The following is a 17,872-nucleotide window of genomic DNA, read 5'->3' as shown; positions in this document are numbered from 1 at the left end:
CAGTAATCGATGGCGCGTTTTCCGCGCGCAAAACATAACCGCATTACCGCGTATTCCCAGTCCAATTTCCGAGTTCCGGTGAAAAATCGTTTATCTGAACGCTGCAGCCGCTCCCGATGATATTCCAGGGGCTGCGTACAAATTCTTGTTGCACTGGACCGGTTTCTTTTTGCGCTCCAAGCACGTCCGAGGGTTGGACAGTGCACGCGAGCCCTTTCTCGCCCCTACCCCGCTCGCTCCACTAACTCTCTGGTTTCTCTGTGAAGCCATCCTCCTTCCCTTCCACGCTGTAACCCCTAGCACCTGCGGAGGCGCTTATCTCGAGACTCCAGGCGCACCTAACGTGCTTCGCCTCTTCCATCTTGCCCCTGGCGAAGCTGCTCCTCCCGCGAAGAATCGCGAGCTCGCGGGCCAATCGGCCGTGGCTCTGGTTACGGAAACGCGAGAGCCACCCTTAACTGCCGCACGCGTCCATAATTCACTGTGTAATGGCTCGCAGGTGTGGCGCATCGAGACGCGACGTCGTCTTGATTGCGATGCGCCCCCCGCCAAGGGAACCACCCCGAACCCCCAACCCCCAACGGCGCCATTGAACACGCGATGTTACGTGCGCCGGCGGGGGTTGTAGGTGCGGGTCGTTAACCGTGTTGCTCTTTTGATAGACTCGAGATCGCTGCCTGATACCGAAGGAGCTTCTAGTTATCGCGTTACCGGGTACGTGCTTAACCGGCCGCGCGTGTAATTGAATACAAACACGAGGGGGCGGGAAGGAAGAAGCGCCAGCGAAATGGTATCGATGGCGGAGCTGTGTTTCAGCGACGTGCATTAGGCGCAACACTGGGGCACTGAGATGTCTTTCTATTTCCACTTATCGACTACAGTTGCAGGTACATAGTCCTGGGAGTGATACGAAACAAAATTTCCGCTCCCACCCCTTTCCTATAAACATGAATAGTAGATGCTTCCCAGATCAGGTGTGCCCCAATTTTGATGGAATATCTTATTTCCCTTAGGTCGGGTGACTTACAAGGGAAGATCCCGAACCTGAAACTTCAAAAAATTCTGAAACTTTGTGGATATGTAGGGAATTTCCTCCTAATTACAACGCAATTTTTTTTGCTGCCCAAAATCACACTAACGGGGTGAAATTAACCCCTGAACATTCGGCTAGTTTTCGATTTTATTTTCTAACTCGCAATCTGTAAGATATAGAAAAGAAATTTCAAGACAAAAGTTACTTCTTTTAATTAGATCTATCAAATGGTAAAAGTTTTATCAATTATCAGTTTTTATCATTTCGTTATTTAAAATTTATTTGTTTTTATCGTTACTTAAAGTATGTTTATTTAAATGTTTCTTTCTATCGTTTTGTTATAATAAAAAATCCTTTTTGCGTTGGATGAAGTGTTTTTACTTAATTCTCCTGAAAATAATTAGTATTACTTTCGTCCTACCCCTGCAGGACAAAAGTATTAATGACAGTCACTGCGGAAAACTGCCATAACTTTTTAACTACTTATCACGTAAGAATGAATCTGGGCTCAAATGATAGACCAAGAAACATAGTATCTTGAGGCATAATTTTCATTTTTATATCTATAAAAGATAATTGTAGGCTAGGCGAAATGTAAAAAGTGTTACTTTTGTCCCCGCTCTCCCTTACTCAAGACTAGTAGAACGCTCGTCGCGTTGGTCGTAGATACTTATCTCGTAACCACGGTCTCCGATGAACGAACCAGTGCTTACCCCCTATTCTTTCACGGAATTAAACAGCGACCCTTCCAAAATGCACAGGAGATTAATTATACGGGACAACCCCTCCCGAGCACCTGAAAGTCCTTATCAACATGATCAGCACGAGGGCGGAGCTGGATCAGCTTCGATGGTTCGACGGTGAATGCAGGCGTTATCTCTCCCGTAGCAGTAAAATTGGCGGCACCTTTTGGTAGTGGCGAGGCGTATAAACACGTATAAAGGTTACTCGCGTAGATGGTTTGGCACGATAGTCCCTGGTTTAACGACGCCGACCCTTGGTAATAAGAGGCGTCCGTGTAACTGGGTCCAACGTGGCCACGGACGCCACCAAACGGCGCCTCCGACCCTTATCACTGGCGTTTATCTGCTTCGCCTGCGAACCGGTACACACGACAGCCATTCCTTACTTCTATTTAGCGCCGGCTCCTGACGAAACCAGACCACAGATAGGATTCTCGAGGAGAGGACAATTCGCCACCAGGAACCGCGGGTGCCTCGATTGTCGGGGCGGCATCTTCGTGCTCCTCTCGCTTTTTCTGTACTTATTTCCGATATCTTTTGTACCGCGCCCCGAACGAGCTTCCTCCGCTGGGATTTCTGGTTCACAGGAGACACAACTGTGAAAAGAATCGTTCATGATCGAATCCAACGGTGATTCGCTTCCTGCCCACTTTATCGATGGTTTCAGGTCTTCGCGTTTGAAATAATTCAATAGGTATATGATTGTGAATAATTGATTACGAGTTTTGAGAAGATTTTGGGAAAGGCGTCGAGATGTAAGATGAAAGGTGTAAGAGATATTCAGGGCGATCGAGAGATAATAATCTGAAGGATTTTTGAGAATAAGATTCGTAAAATAATTTGGGCCTAGTTATGCAGAAAGCTACCAACCGTCTGTAACCGAGTAAATGTTGGAAGGTTTTAATTGTTAAAGAAAAGTAGCTTTATTTCCATTAGGTAGGTATATTCCATTTCTTCTTACTATTTTACAATGTTTTTTAATGGGTTATTTAATAGTGAGTAGTATCATTATTATTGTTTAAATTTTGTGTAGCTTTTTTTTAAGACAACAGTATGGGATTCGTACTGTGCTTAACTAATTTTTTGTCATTTTGAGGATTGGTATCCTTCTGCATAACTAAGACTCATTTGGAAGTGTTGATGACAAAGTTTAAATTGTGGATTAGACTCTGAAGGAAGTAGGAAGATTGAACACTGAAAAGACTTTCAATGAAATATATCTGTGGATTCTAGGGGATTGAAATACTCCTTGATTCTTTAAAGGATATACAAATGAATGTAAGATGGTAGACAGAAATTTCTCAAGTGCCTATTAGCGTCGGTGAAATTATTAGCATTGCTATTCACTGCGCACGAAGTTACGATTAACATTTGTAACTCAGTTAATTCTGAATCGCCTCATTAGGGATCGAGCTGCAAAGCGGGGCGCAATCGGGCTGATAAAACGTCCCTTGTTGCACGTAATTCCGTGTAAACGATGTTTGTTAAATACAAACTTACACCGGCGCGGAGACTGCTAATTAAATAGAAGCTGTTCAACTAGAAATACGACGAAGATGGTAATTCTATTTCGCGTCAAGGATGGGGTGTTCAACTTGCCGGCTGTTGTCATTCTGGCACACAGAGGAACAGAGTCACGCGCGCTCAACTTTTGCATACTCTCGCACGTAAACGTGATGAACCTTTCTTGGAGCCATTAGAACGATTACTAACAAGGGAACATCCCGAACCCGGAAATTCAAAACATTTTGAAACACTGTGAATATGTAGAGAATTTCCTCCCGAATACAATGGATTTTTTTTTGCTGCCCAAATTCACTCTAGGAGAGTGTAATTGATCCCTGAAAATCCGGTTATTTTCCGATTTTGTGTTATAACTCGTGAATTGTAAAATAATATTTCACCGAATGATAGATCTAATTAAAGTAAGTAACATTTGTCTTGAAACCTTTTTTCAAAATCGGAAACAGCCAAATTTTCAGGGCTTAATTTCACCCCCTTCGAGTGAATTTGGGCAGCAAACACAAACAGCGTTGTAATCAGGAGGAAATCCCCTACATATTCGCAAAGTTTCAGAATCTGTTGAATTTTCGGGTTCGGGATCTTCCCTCGTAAGTAGAACGAAACCATTATAACACTCTGCGATAAATTCAATCTTAATCGAGAACAGAAAACGGATTCATTCCAAATCCCATAGGTACTTTTAGTGACAAAATAAGTTTTATGATATGCGAGGTAAGTAATACAATTTGAGAAGACTCATCATTTGAACCATTGTATCCGAGGAGACCTCGAGAAAAAGGAAAAAGCAAGATGTAGGTATTTGTATCCGCGGTTTTTGGGCAAGTGGAATAACGAAACTGCAGGTGCGCCCGGTGTGGCGGAATTTTGTCTCGCTGAGAACAACCAGGAATTTCGGCGAACGGTTGCGAATAGCCGGGAAATAGGGTGCACCTATAGGCGAGTTGCGTTTCATTCACGTTCCGTCGCGAATTCCATTCTCGGTTAAAAGTCTCGCCGAGGCTGCGGCCCCGGAATCTCGTATGCCAACGAAGCCTCGAACAGAGAAAGGGATAGAGCAGACAGGGGCGGAAGGAAGGGGAGGGGAGTGAAGTGAGAGACAAAGAAACGGGGACAAAAATAGGGAAAGAGAGGCTGGAACGGCGGAGTCGAATTGTGTCGAGGGACAGATCGATGAAAGCTGGAAGTTCATCTGCGTAACGATAATGGGGCAACGGCACCGCGAGAAAACAATATGTAAATCGTTCTTTCGCCGTGCCCCTCTCCAACCTCCCCCAATCAAAGTCAGAATCCGCGACTTCCGCGTCTGTCCTAACGACGCAATCTAAATTCCGAAGGCGGCCCACCGAAGTACGCCAGCCGAGTATATACGTATACATCTGCTTCGGATGGAGAAAATTCAGCGCGTTACGAGGGAACGTCGCGGGCTTAACGGCGGCAGGGGCAGGTCAGAGAAACATTCCAAGAAGAGGGACACGGCGTAAGGGAGCAACCGGCCGAGGTACCAACCAACTCGCTTCCAAGTGACTTTCCTAACTTCCGGTGATATTGTCGGTGCACCTCCCATCCGAGATTCCATCGGGCATAAGCCCGCGTATCTTGCAGCTCCTTTCCACCCCCTTGTTCGAATAAGAATTGGATTTCAAAGAGACGCGGATGCAGCGATGCATCGCGACTGAAAGGGTGGAATGCGCTCTCCAACGAAGAAAGCAAGGTTTCAACATTTTCAAGGGACCAGGGAGCGTGCGGGGCATTCGAGGGAACTCTCTCCATGAATATGATACTAATGTGGAAGCCAAAGCCGATTTTTTCCTTCTTCACAATGTTATTATGTTTTTTACTATGTGCATGGGTATGTGGGATGTTTGAAACAGATATTTCGGAGTTTATTCGATGTGGAATTATAACGAATAAAAATATTGATGTTTTACAGTCTATCTACGCTCCATTCCATATGAGAACGGACCTACGCCGCTACCGATTTGCGACCGATCTGCGCAGCTCTCACGGATCTGACACACGCGATTGGTCGTAGCACTCTTGCGATTGGTCGTAGCACTTTCCCTGCCGGTTTCCTACCAATCAAGAGTATATGCCTGCGCGGAACGAGTCCGCTCTAAAGTGGAATGCAGTGTATATTGGTAGCTTGCGTTACCAAAGTTGTGAATCACTTTGTCGTGACATAGCTGCGAATAATAATTGCGAGTGGAATGGTACGAGTAACGAAAATTCAATCACCTTCGGTGATATTTCCATGCGTTTGTGCGAGCAGGTTTCCCAGGAATGTCGAGTTCGGGTTCGAAAAAATTGATATGTAACTGGAGCACTCGACGCGCGTTTGTCTCTCGGAATTACGTATTCGTCTGATGCGCGCGCGTAACGCGGCACGCAGTTAACTACGAATTTCAGATTGAAATCAGGACATAGGGGAACGTTCTTGTCGAAAATGGAAAAAAAAAGCTGGCTCGGATCGGCCCGTGTGCGCGGCGTATATGAATAATTCAACCGTACCTTTGCCCCATATTCTAAGGACGCGCTTGTGCATATGTTACGGGCACGGTTACGAGGTCGATCCGCGGATCCGCGGATCAGCGATTTAGGTCTGTAGGAAAGCGCCGGACACAGATGCAACCTGTTCAGCGCCGACCACATTTTTACGTATCTTCCACGCGTGGAGGAGCGAACTGGACGTGGAGACGTATTTGTCGACATCGTTGGACGCATTAATTGTAGGTAATAAATTCACTAATAAATTCTGCGAAGTACACTATTCTTAGCACTTAGAAATGAATGCATTTTAAACTTTCCTTCAACCCAAACTCTGCCCAGATAAACGACAGTACGATTTCACGAAGGCAACCCTTTGAACCCTGCCTCTGACAGAGCAATTGAAAATCGCGTGCACCACGTAGAAGATAAGATTCCGCCTGACATGCCTATGAAGAACACAGATAGTAACGAAGATCGTGGACGACTTAGCTCCGCGTCGCGGTCTTTCAGGGCAGTGAACGCACCAAGTCGTATTCTCGGGGGGATCAAATGGCGGGCCCGTATAAACGAATTCCTGGTGGTCGTGCGCGCCTTTGAACGCTAGTTTCCGCGAGTAATCCGGTCAAAGGAAAGATACGGAGAAACGTGGGGCGAAAGTCGTGGGGGCGAAAATCGTGGCCGCGCGCGTCAATGTAAACGAGTCGCGGGGCCGGCCGACGAGAGACTCATCTCCTTCATCCTTTCTTCCGCGGACTCGAGCCACTCAATGTCCCAGGGTAGGCCTGGCACGGGTTGGCGCCGCCTCGACGTTCAAGTATCGGGCATATAAAGGCCCGTTACGCTCATAGGATGCCTGGAATTACCAGGCCGCAATGGCGCGGAGCGAGGGCCGCCTGACAAACGACGAAAAATTTAGCGGTAATCTCGAGGCAGGCCTGGACGAGGCAATTCCCTCGCTACCTCTACGCCCGTAGACGTTGCTCGCTTTATGTGCTCGCCTCTTTGACTCGCTCACCAACAACCTTCTACCCTCTCGCGTACCTCCTTCGCCCGCCCGCGCTTCCCCCTGTCCACCGTCCGCGGTCCCCGCTTGTTCCCCGTGCCGCCCCCTAAGCGTCGAGCTTCAGCCTCCCTCGGCTTCCTCGTCCTTTCATCTCCGTGCCTCATCTTTTCCGTCGGCCTTTCTTCCAGCGCTGGACTCGCCGAGTCTGCTCCGTACAATCGCCGCGAAAAGTTTCCGTCTGGAAATTTCGACGGTGGATACCCCCCCGACGCTCTGCCCTATCCACCGGGCCCCTTGCACTCGTCCTCCTCCCGCCATGGTCCTGCCAGTAGCGTTTCTGCTGGCACACGGAGATAGAGCAAAGGAAGACATCACAGGGGAGGGAATACAATTTTTTATGGTTCTCTCCTCTCTCCTCCCTCGCTCCCACTGGTTAGCCAGCGAGCCAACGAGCAGACGGGAATATTCTACACCGTCGGTCGGGGGATGATGAAAATATTAGCGGCGCATGATAGCGAGGGCGGCTTCTTGCTGCTCGAGGGCAAGAACAAAGATGACCGGGGATAATGAGGCGGCAGAACGACCGGAAATACGCGCTGCTTGGCCTGCGCGCGTAACGACGGAAGCTTCGAAGCGTGGTCCAACCGCAGTAAGAGCAGACGCGGCTTTTTTCCTTGGGTTTTTCTGATGGCGAGCCCGTTCCTTTGATTTTGTCCACGCGCAGAGGCCTTCTCTTGCGCTTCGATTAGTTTGAAGCTGTTTGGTGGGTCGGGGAGATTGCTTAAGCTTCTTCAGTTTTACATCTTCGTCATAGGTGAGTTTGGGAGCGAGAACTAGGGAAATTATTTTTGAAGAGAATGTACTTTTTATCACTCTTTTGGGGGAAAAGGGTATTGTCATGTTGAAGGTGCTTTTGGAGATCGTGCTCTATGGAGAGTGGTCAATTTGTTTAGTTCAAGTTACTAAGCTCGATGCTTGAAAGAGATTTCCTATACCTTTCGGGGAGGTAGTTGCACCTTCTCGAACGGATTCGGCTGAAGGCGATCCTATTTCTGTATTTCGTGGATAATGCATGTGCGAGAGTAGTTGGTATTCTTACGAGATTCGTTCGAGGAAACATCTTGAACAAGCTTATCGGTGAGGAGTGCGCGAAAGTCTGAGGGGGTGTGTATACTATTTGTAGCTGGGATAAGCAAACACGTGTATGTGAGGGGGATAAGCGAGAAAATGGGAGCATCCTTTATACTTGATCGTGGGATACGTTTAAATCTATTTCGGCGGAAATTGGAGGAAAGAATGAAAAGGGAAAAATGATGGGAGCAGCGTCGTATGTGTTCAAATATTTGTGCTCTCCAGCGGATAATTCTTGGATTCGTATCGTAACTGTTTGCTGTGTCTGGCTCAAGTATTTGCAGTTGATAAAAATATGGCGGAAAACGGCGATAGGGAAAAATAAAAAGAATTCGTTCTCGTGGTGTAAGTCACGGTCGTTCCTATACATTTTCGTTTAAGTAGCTAACAGCAGAGGTTGAAACGGTTCCGAGAATAACTGTTTCAAACTGTTATATGTCGGTTCTGACTGAAACAGTTATGATGAACCGATATTCTAAATAACTGTTATAAGGAACCGAAATTTCTGGCTATATCGATTTCGGTTACGGTTCTGCAGAACCGATATTATATCGGTTCCGTAACGGTTACATATCGGTTTTATAACAGTAATGTATCCTATCTGTTACGCATCGGGTATGCATAGTACGTTCCAAAATATTTACGATCAATGTCACATTTTTATAAGGGAAATTCGATTTGTTTATAACCGATATATAGCCGTTACGGAACCGAGTAACTGTTTCAAGATTATTTCGGTACTCATAACTGTTTCGAGAACCGAAACCGATATCACAACTGTTTTCAACCCCTGGCTAACAGGGACAAACAAAGAAGGTCAGATCCTTTTGTCGGATACATGTGAAAGGATTTTACGAAAGTGTGATAAATATTGTTGGTAAGCTTTCCTATAGAGCAAATATCAAAGAACAACTTTTCGCGGAGACCAGTATATACAATACATATTTTCCATTTCCAGAATACGAGAACCTGTGGATATCAGTGGTATTTGAAGAAGGTTTCTTTTAATCGGGTGCACTGATCCCAAAAACTACATAAGCTGTGCCCCTATTGAAAGTTCCAATGATGAAAGATTCTTCCTGAGACGCCAGGTCTCCTCGTTTTCATGAAATATTAACGAAATTGAGCGTATACTTAGCCGCCGTTTCAAGGAACATAAGAAGACCATAGTCAGACAAGACTAGAAAGAACACGAGCCTCTGCAGACGTTCGCTGAGAATAATACAGAAGGCATACATAATTCCAGGTCTGCTCTATAATGTAGGTACCCTATCTGCTGGCGGACGGGGAACATTTGCAAAATTTGCATTTACCAGAAACTCGGGCAGCGTACCACATTCGCGAAAAAGGTCTTGGAATTATGCGAAACATGAAACCCCGTAGACCGATTGTGAACAAATGTGCAATTTCGTAAACGGAGGGGTTGTTGTCTCAAACAGCGGGAGGGTGGTTGTAGGAGAAATGGCGAAAAAGAAGACAGATAGGTGGATAAAAGAAACGTTAAAAGCAGACACGGACCGAGCAGGATGATCGCGGGGAAACGGTCGAATGCGTGCAAGCATCGACACAGACGGCTGGTACGCTGTTAGCTTGAACGCAAAAAAAGAGCCATGGTTCAGGACCTGCGAGGGAAATGTTTTGCAGCATTCAGCTGATGCGCCAACGATTCTATAGGTAGGTACGCGATACGACGGCTGTGCTGGTAGTTGGAAAAGCAGAGGGAACGTTCACGTGGTAGGTAGTATGGGATTTGCTGCACTCCCACGGAACTGCCTCTAACAACCGAATGCGAAACTATTCAGGGTGTTTTGTTTCCGTAATTTGTTTCCCATGCGTCTACAGCGCTAATGGAACATTTTATGCGAAAATGTGAGAATTGAATGAAAGTGTAACATGCCGGTGAACGCTGCAGCATTGCGACCTACCGTGTCGAAATATCAAATACATTTATATACGATGTATATTGAGTGCGAGTGGAGACAGAGTGGAGTCAGATAATTCGGATGCAGTGCAGACAGAATTCTGCTTTTGAGAATCAATAGAGGGAGTACAGAACTCGAGAGATTTCAGACGGATAGCACTCACAAGGAGAAACGTATTAGATATGCTTTGTTTAGAATTTTATTTCTAGATAACTTAAGAACTACATTTCCCTGTAGGAGGACACCTTACTATAAGTAAACTTCAATAATAATTATATTTGTTAGTTCGTAGGAAATACAAATTCTGATTTATCCGTATTTTCGGTTCGGCTGTGAAGTATAAGAAAATAAATTTGCATAAAAATAGATGAAGATTTACAAGAATTATTAACAAAAAACAACAATTTTTTATGTATTATTTAAACAAATGGACTTTTTGAAAATCTGCTGAGTCAGTCATATTTCGCATTCAAAGACACAAAATTCGTCCATTGACGCTATTCCCCTATCTCTAATAGTTCTCGAGATATTCCACAAAAATGATTTTTCAACCCTAACTTTGAACGCAGTTTTCACCCCCCAAATATGAAAACGGGGACAAATAAAAAAATACGTATTTCTTATTTTTCGGTCCTCTATAACATATCCAGAAATCAAAATGATCGGAGGCGGACACTTAAAATACTCTCCTTGTCAGTTTTCTCAGAGCTCTTGGGGTGACCAAGGGTCCCTGGTGTGCATGAGGTCCCTTGGGATCTGATGATTCTGAGGTCCATGGCACCCAAAGGTCCGGTACTGGGTGGTCTCAAGGATAATCTATGTTTAGTCTCACAAGTCTATTTGCATTTACGTCGAGAGAGGAAATAAGAATCTTAGAAATGTAACTCGAGTCTTGTCGCGCATACCGAAACGTACATACTCGTCGTAGACGACCTGTAAAAGACGAATTCAAGTGCCGTTTCTTTATACCCGCACGAACGATCTTCCATTCCAACTGTCCAACCGCCGATTCAAGACGAGAACATTTCTATGTCGCCCTGGACAACGAAATCTCATTGCCCCCACCACGCAACCTATATACACCCGAGCTATTTGTCTTTTGAACTGGAAGCTTTCAGTAAAGAAGTCTTCGACTCGTCCGTGTGCTTGCACCTGTTGACTTTTCCACGCTACCGCGACTGAACTTTTACTCACGCCTCCGTTACTCGCAACTCTATCAATTCGAAGTCTTAAACGACCGCGCAGCCTTGATCCACCATTGAAAGGTTATTCCAACTCGATCGCATTTCTAACCCTACGCGTTCATCGAATTTGTTTTATATACGACCAAAGAATTCCAACGCCAACCACGAATGATTGCCACGACAGTATATTACTCGAGTGTTTCATTCGCCTCGAGTTCGAGAAGACAAAGATCCTACAGAGTGACGCGCGTCAATCAAGTAGCGACAACCTGGGAAACGATGCGTTTTAAGTCGGTGATTGAAAAGACAAGCATGTGACAAGTGACGGCTACCATTTCTATTAGAAATTGCGCCCCTTTGACGCATATTAATCGAGCAATCGCGCGACCACTATCTCCCAAGACCACTCTTTCTTTCCTTTATCCTTGGATATCCTGTTTGCGCCCGTAGTCTCGTTAGAGGCGCGCTTGAATACTTCTAACGAGGAACGGACGAGAACGGGGTATAGACTAGCCGAGGTAATCCAAAGTATATTACCGAGGCTTTGTACCTTTGTACCTTCTGCAAGCTACCCCCGCGGGTGGCTAGGCGTCCTTTCCTTCGCCAATCCAGCCTCCCCTTTCCCGAACCTTTCGCCCATCCTGTTCTCCCTCTTTTCTTTCTGCCTTTCGCTGTCCTCCCGCTATGCGCACCCCGTCGAGTTATTACCGCGCCAGGACCGAGAACCGCAAGCTCCGCACGCAGAGATAACGGTTCGGCCGTGCTCGAAATGAATTCGAATCGCGCAGAATTTAAAACGGCCGCATCCGAAACCGGCGCACGCACGCTACACCCACGCAGGCGTGTGCAGTGTGCACGCGTGCAAGCTCGCGTGTACAGAGCGGGAGAGGGCAAGAAATTCGTTGCGCTCGATTTTTTATCACCACGCCCACCACCCGCCGCCCTCGCCGCGAACAATCGATAAAGCCCCGAGATTTACTCTCGGGGACGATCCTCGGGACATCGTGCGTTTCTTACCTGAGCCCCGCGCACGGACTCAAGGATATTACGTACACGGAACCGCCGTCGCGACGATCCGGCTGACGACGTGGAAACGACGACGCCGTGGAAGACGCAGCCGATTTGGGAAAATTAAAGTTTTTGTGGCTGGCCGCGATCCGAACGTCGCAGAGGAAATGAAAAATGTCGGTGCCAGTCGTAAAGTTAAATTAAGTCTCGTCCGGAACGCTCAGCCGGGAGAGATGTGTTTTTGTCGAACGTCTAAGCGCCACGCCGGGGCTGTCTTTCTGCAGTTCAAGTTTCGCGATTTATGCCGGCGACGCTGAGCGAAACGATCAATTACAGAGATTCTTACCCGCCACTGCGATTCGGATAGTATCTAGTATTCTAGGGGAGGGTGTTAGCAAATTGCGCGAAAAGAATGTTTCAGCGCAGGGCACTGCAGTTGAGAAGTGAGTCTTTAAAGGCGATGAATTGGTTGCTAGTAAGTCTATAGAGGCTGCGACGAGGGTACAGCTAGTTTTCAGGGAATCTTGAGAGATTCTAAGGGCTGGTGTCTCGCGTATGCGTCTCGTAAAGGTGTACGTACAAGTACGGTTACGTCGACGTTGCTTTATTCGAGTAATATATGTGTATCGCGCGGCCACCGAAAATTTACTGCTAATTACTTTTCCCGGTCGGTTTCTGCGGTGCACGTTGGAACTGTAAATAGGCAGCGAGGTTCGCGCGCAAATGACGCCGGTCCAGCCCTGATAATATCGAAATTAATTAAAAGGACAACAGTCTTAATTAAATCACCGCCCGCCGGGGGTAAACAGGATTGTCTTTGAGGGCGAAACGCGAGCGCCCGTACCTCCCTTCTGTGTACGGTGATATTTGATTTCACCGTTGACCCACTTTCGCCCCGGATTCCTGCGACCTTTGATCCCTGGCGAGCGGTGCAGTTTACAGAAGACTGACCATGGTACGGCAGAGTTCCGTTTTTTCCGTTCGTTCTTCTTTTTTTTGTCAGCGGCGAAGCGATATCCTCTTGCTCTAATTGCCGCACTGACGCCAGCCCCCGCCATTTTTGTGTGAGGGAGCGCATTAACGCGGCTGACTGGGTGGAAAATCGCGTGTATGCCCCAGTGTTAATATTTCACTAGTCCCGCGGCAGAAGGTCTTCGCTCGCTCCCGTGTGAATAATTCTTCTGAGTTTAATTTTAACCTGATTACGTCAAAGTGATTCGTCCAACGGCCCGAAAGTATCAGCCACGAGCTGCTTGTCCCCCGCATCGAAGAAGGAGGCTTGAAGTGGAATTAGTTATTTGTTACCGGCTACGCGAGGCAGCTTGAATGGAACGCGCAGAACTCGCCCAGAACTGTTCGAGACTTGTAGCTCCGCGATACGTATTAACTGCAAACTGTTACTCTGCCTTCTCTCCAGCCTCAATCATCCGTCGAAGCACTCCGAATTACCTTGATGTAGGTCAACGCGCACCTATCAGACTGCACACGCTTCGCTATTTGGATCGTTACGTAGAATACGAGACGATGAAACCGAAACCCCGCCTAAACAGGCTGAGGCAGGTATTTCGATACTTGATAGTTTCAGCACACCGAGGAATACTTAGGAAAGAACGTTCGAACGGGAACGCGGTGGGTTGTCCTACCGGTAACGGGGGTGAGCTGAGCATTGAGTAGCGTATCGAGTTCCTTTTAACCTTCATTGAAATATAATAGCTACTTAGGAGACTGATAACCTATGATGAGGAATTTAAGGCATTCGGTACTTGCACGAGTTTCTGCCACTTTATAGGTTTCTGATGCAAGATTATACACTTCACGACCTGGGCCATGGATGTAATCGAATAATGATTACTAATTTAGGTAATTAACGCCAAGCCAATTCAATCGTAATTCAACACAGGCAGTTCTGGAATCATCTCCTACAACTCGTAATAAAGGCAGCCATTGTAATCACGATCATTGATGAATGACATTTGATATAATCATAAAACGGCAAATGCTACCTAGCGAATTAAACAAGCTACCCCTGCGCAGCAATTAGAATAGTAAATCGGGTCTCGAGCACGGTGCAAAGTGAATTTCATAACTTGACAGTAGATGACGCGAATTCAACAAATGAGCGCTTACGCCCACGGATGCCCCGTATTTGCACAGCATTAAGACAGCAAGTGTACCCAAGTAAATACCTACCTGAGTAATTACACTCAACGTTTCAGTTGGAATATAATATTTCAAGCAGCCGCGCGCTCAATCCTAGCGACGATAACACGCCGCGCATACAACTTACACACCCAAATGCTCCAGAGTGGCAGCAAAAATTACACGCTTCCCAAATCACGAACATTCAACCGCTCGGAGCAATAATCGCTTCTTACTAAACCGGCCCACTTTACGCTCGCCCGGGATGTTTGGAAATCCGAGATATCGAAGCGCGCCGGCACTAAAGCCGGTACAATATCGCGAAGCGTTTTATCACGAAAAATAATTCTCAGGACGGCTAGATCCGCGCCGGTTAACAGAACCGCGCGCAACGATTTTTATCGGAAATTGGCAACTATTTCGCGGGGTCGTTCGAGCGGATATTTTTATGCGTTTCCCCTCTCCTGTTTTCTCTCATCCTAGTATCCTAACCACCTCGCGACCTCCCTTAGCCACCCTTGGCGGTGCTTTCTTCACGGTCCATGATATATTTCACGGAGCGAATAGCCCGCGTCCGCGTTGGGATCCTCGTGACGTCGGTAAACGTCGAGTCTTCGACATCAAAGAATATCGTGCTCGTTCTCTTCTCGAGGAATATCTCCGCCGCTACCAATCCTCTCATCCCATACAGGCCCTGTGTGACCACGGTCGCCCTCCGCAACGATCTACCTACACCGCCGTCTCGCGCAGCTTTCGCCAAAAGAATCACCCCGGCATTCAGCAGCGTTACCATTACCGGGATCGTTTGCCGGGGATCGCCATGGATCGGCGTGCAGGGGTTCGGCGGCTAGTCGGTTTTCGAAAATAATACACCAATATATCCGCGGGTATATTTTTATCGGTCGATCGGGGCCGCTCCATCGATTCACCGGTAGCGAGGCGCAAAAGCTCCGGCGTGAAAGAGAGGAAGATGGAACGGACGGGGGTGGTGGATGGTGAAACGAGCAGAGAGAAAGGAGGGACGAAGATGGAGGAAGAGAAAGAGCAAAGAGAAAAGGGGGGCGGTGGGGGTAGCGAAAGAAGGACAGGGGAGGCAGCGAGAAAGGGTGGAAACGGGGGAAGGAAAAGAGAGAAAAGCTTCGCCCGCGCCACCCACGGTAATTATCGAAGGCGGGGTTGTCGACCTCTTTTAGTCCTGCCTGCTTGGACTTTTACTACTGCTTGCCTCGAGGGCGGTGTTCGTCTCAAACAGAGAGTGAAGGAGGGATGTATGTACGTAGCAGCGTGATATCGGAGATAGCCGTGCGTGTGCCCGCGGACGTGGTTTAATAAAACCAGCTAGACGATAGGCACCGCGCACGCAGTAAAGGAAATTGAAATGAAAGTTAGCCTCTCTTTGCTGCAGCGGAGACTCATTTGCAAACGCCATTGTCTTAGAACAAACGTGACTCAAAGGTTTTTATATCTTAGTTTTAACTATCAATTATAATAGGCAGAAGAGCAAAGCGATAAGCCTCCTTTGTTAAGATGAAAAAGAGTGTTACATTACCTAACAAGGGAAGATCCCGAACCCGAAAATTCAAAAAATTCTGAAACTGTGGATATGTAGAGAATTGTCTCCTGATTACAACGCAATCTAACTCGCGATCTATAAGATATAGAAAAGAAATTTCAAGACAAAAGTTACTTCGTTTAATTAGATCTATCAAATGGTAAAAGTTTTATCAATTGTTAATATAAAATTGTTTTATCAAATAGCCGAATCTTCAGGGGTTAATTTCACCCCGTTAGTGTGATTTTGGGCAGCAAAAAAAATTGCGTTGTAATCAGGAGGAAATTCCCTACATATCCACAAAGTTTCAGAATTTTTTGAATTTTCGGCTTCGGGATCTTCCCTTGTAAGCGATTTTCACTCGAGTAGATTCTCACTGAAAACCTGCTCACGATAAACGAAAATTCTAATGCCCGTAGAGCGATTGCAGCGCAGCACTAATCGCGTCGATATCCGAGCTCGCAGATGTTCGAGTATCGTTATCGGATTTCGATTCGGTTGAAATTATACAGTTTGCATTGAGCTGTAGCCCACAGTAGTCGGCTGAAATTAGGTAGCCACGAGTGCCGCTAGGTCCCGACGTTCGCATTCTTTCCTGATAATGAATAGCGCGGACGGTTCGGCTAGGGCGTAACATCGAATACGTTCTATTAATCGGTGGGCGACGATGGAACCCGCTGATTTATCATTTAACGGGGTCAGAGGAATAATGTATGGCCAGCTGAAAATTCGGGGGACCGATGAATAGCGACCCATTTCTGTATCGATACCACACACGCCGGACGATCCTTTTGATCGGATCCGTGTGTATGAAAATTGGCTTCACATCGGCGAAAAATTGTTTGAGAGTTGTTTAACGATTTTCGATATCATTGTCGCCGGAACAAGTTATCTGCGACGATTCTACATGCAGGATCGATGCGGCCTTTGGGAGGATTTTTAATCATAAGGCATGCCATTCCTTGGTACGAGCCAAGGAAGTGTGTTCCAGGTGAAACGCTGGCCAGCGATACGTATCGATGAAGTGAGGAATCAGGGAAAATCCGACTCCTTCGAGCATTCCCGTCGACCCTTCCAACTGCTAACGAGCCGAAACTTCTCTCTCTCCTCTGTCTGTCGAACTGGAACACCCTAAGTCTACCCCTCCTTGGCTTTTTGTCCTCCCTTTTCAACCTGGCCCACTCTGGACCCTGCTATCCCGCTCTTGTGCTCGGCGAGTTTTTACGAAGGAAGAAGAGGAAAGTCGCCGGAAGTTCCGGCAACTCTGCCACGACTCAACGAGCGGAGTCAATTTTTCATCGCTTTTAGTTGCTCTTTCGACGGATAACAGAGAGAGGGAAAGGGGAGAGCGAGAGAGAGAGAGGTCGCGAGCAACGAAGGAGTCGTATTTTCGATCCCCAGAACGTTGAAACTTTTACCGCGGCCCGAGTCGCTTTTCAACTTTTCTATAAATTAAACCTTAGTTCGTTTTTCTACGTGCCCCATGCTTACGCGGTATCAGACGGATCCGTCGTCGTTACGGTTGAACATTTTTTTTGGTTGGAAGTCAATCTATACGGTCACATAGATTACTTTTGTATTTTGTTCTAAACACTGTGTGAATGACGTTCTTTTTCAGTCAATTTGGAAAAACTTCACGATGCAAATGGAAGTTACGTTACATATCTCTGGGTACTTGGTCCGCTAACCCTTCGTCGATTTTATGTTAAAGGAAAAAAGTTAAAGAGAACTCAAAAAGTTATCACATTTAAACTGATGTCGTTTTCACGAATTTCGAGCGGTTTACAGGAATCATACAAAACTTTCAAACTAGACTTACCAAGCACGTCAGTATTCTCAGTTCAATATCCAATTGTTGGCTGTACGTTCACACGGGCACACTTAGTTTATAGTTGTAAAGAAAACTAGAAGCCACGCAAAGCGCTTTATCCACGTAATTTTGAATAGCTTACAAATCGCGCGCGGTTGCATCTCACGACAGACTGAAACAGAATACCGCGTGTAATACAGGAATCGCAATAGTGCCGACGTATGATGTAGATCTATACACTTAATTGGTCGATTACAATGCAGCATTGTTGATCGGCCGGTAACAACGCAGGTTGGTGATCCAGCGCCACCTTCGTAAGTGGCCAATAAGGAAACA

At 46.5% G+C, this 17,872-nt stretch overlaps 1 protein-coding gene across 12 annotated transcripts in view; it reads right to left on the bottom strand.

Annotated features, from left to right (window-relative positions):
* Positions 1-17,872, bottom strand: part of Dscam2 (Down syndrome cell adhesion molecule 2) — a 99,529-nt gene that overhangs the window by 52,954 nt on the left and 28,703 nt on the right. The window contains exon 1 of one of the 12 annotated variants that reach the window (XM_076807767.1): positions 17,546-17,735. The exons of the other annotated variants lie outside the window; for them this stretch is intronic. The gene's annotated coding sequence lies outside the window, so the exon portion shown is untranslated. Of the gene's footprint in view, positions 1-17,545; positions 17,736-17,872 lie in introns of those variants that run through there. 12 annotated transcript variants of the gene reach the window in all.

This window comes from Andrena cerasifolii, chromosome 3 (assembly GCF_050908995.1).
Source record: "Andrena cerasifolii isolate SP2316 chromosome 3, iyAndCera1_principal, whole genome shotgun sequence".
In the NCBI taxonomy this organism is placed as follows: Eukaryota; Metazoa; Arthropoda; class Insecta; order Hymenoptera; family Andrenidae; genus Andrena; species Andrena cerasifolii.
Note: the sequence above shows the minus strand (reverse complement) of the source record. Positions and strands in the feature narration are given on the sequence as shown.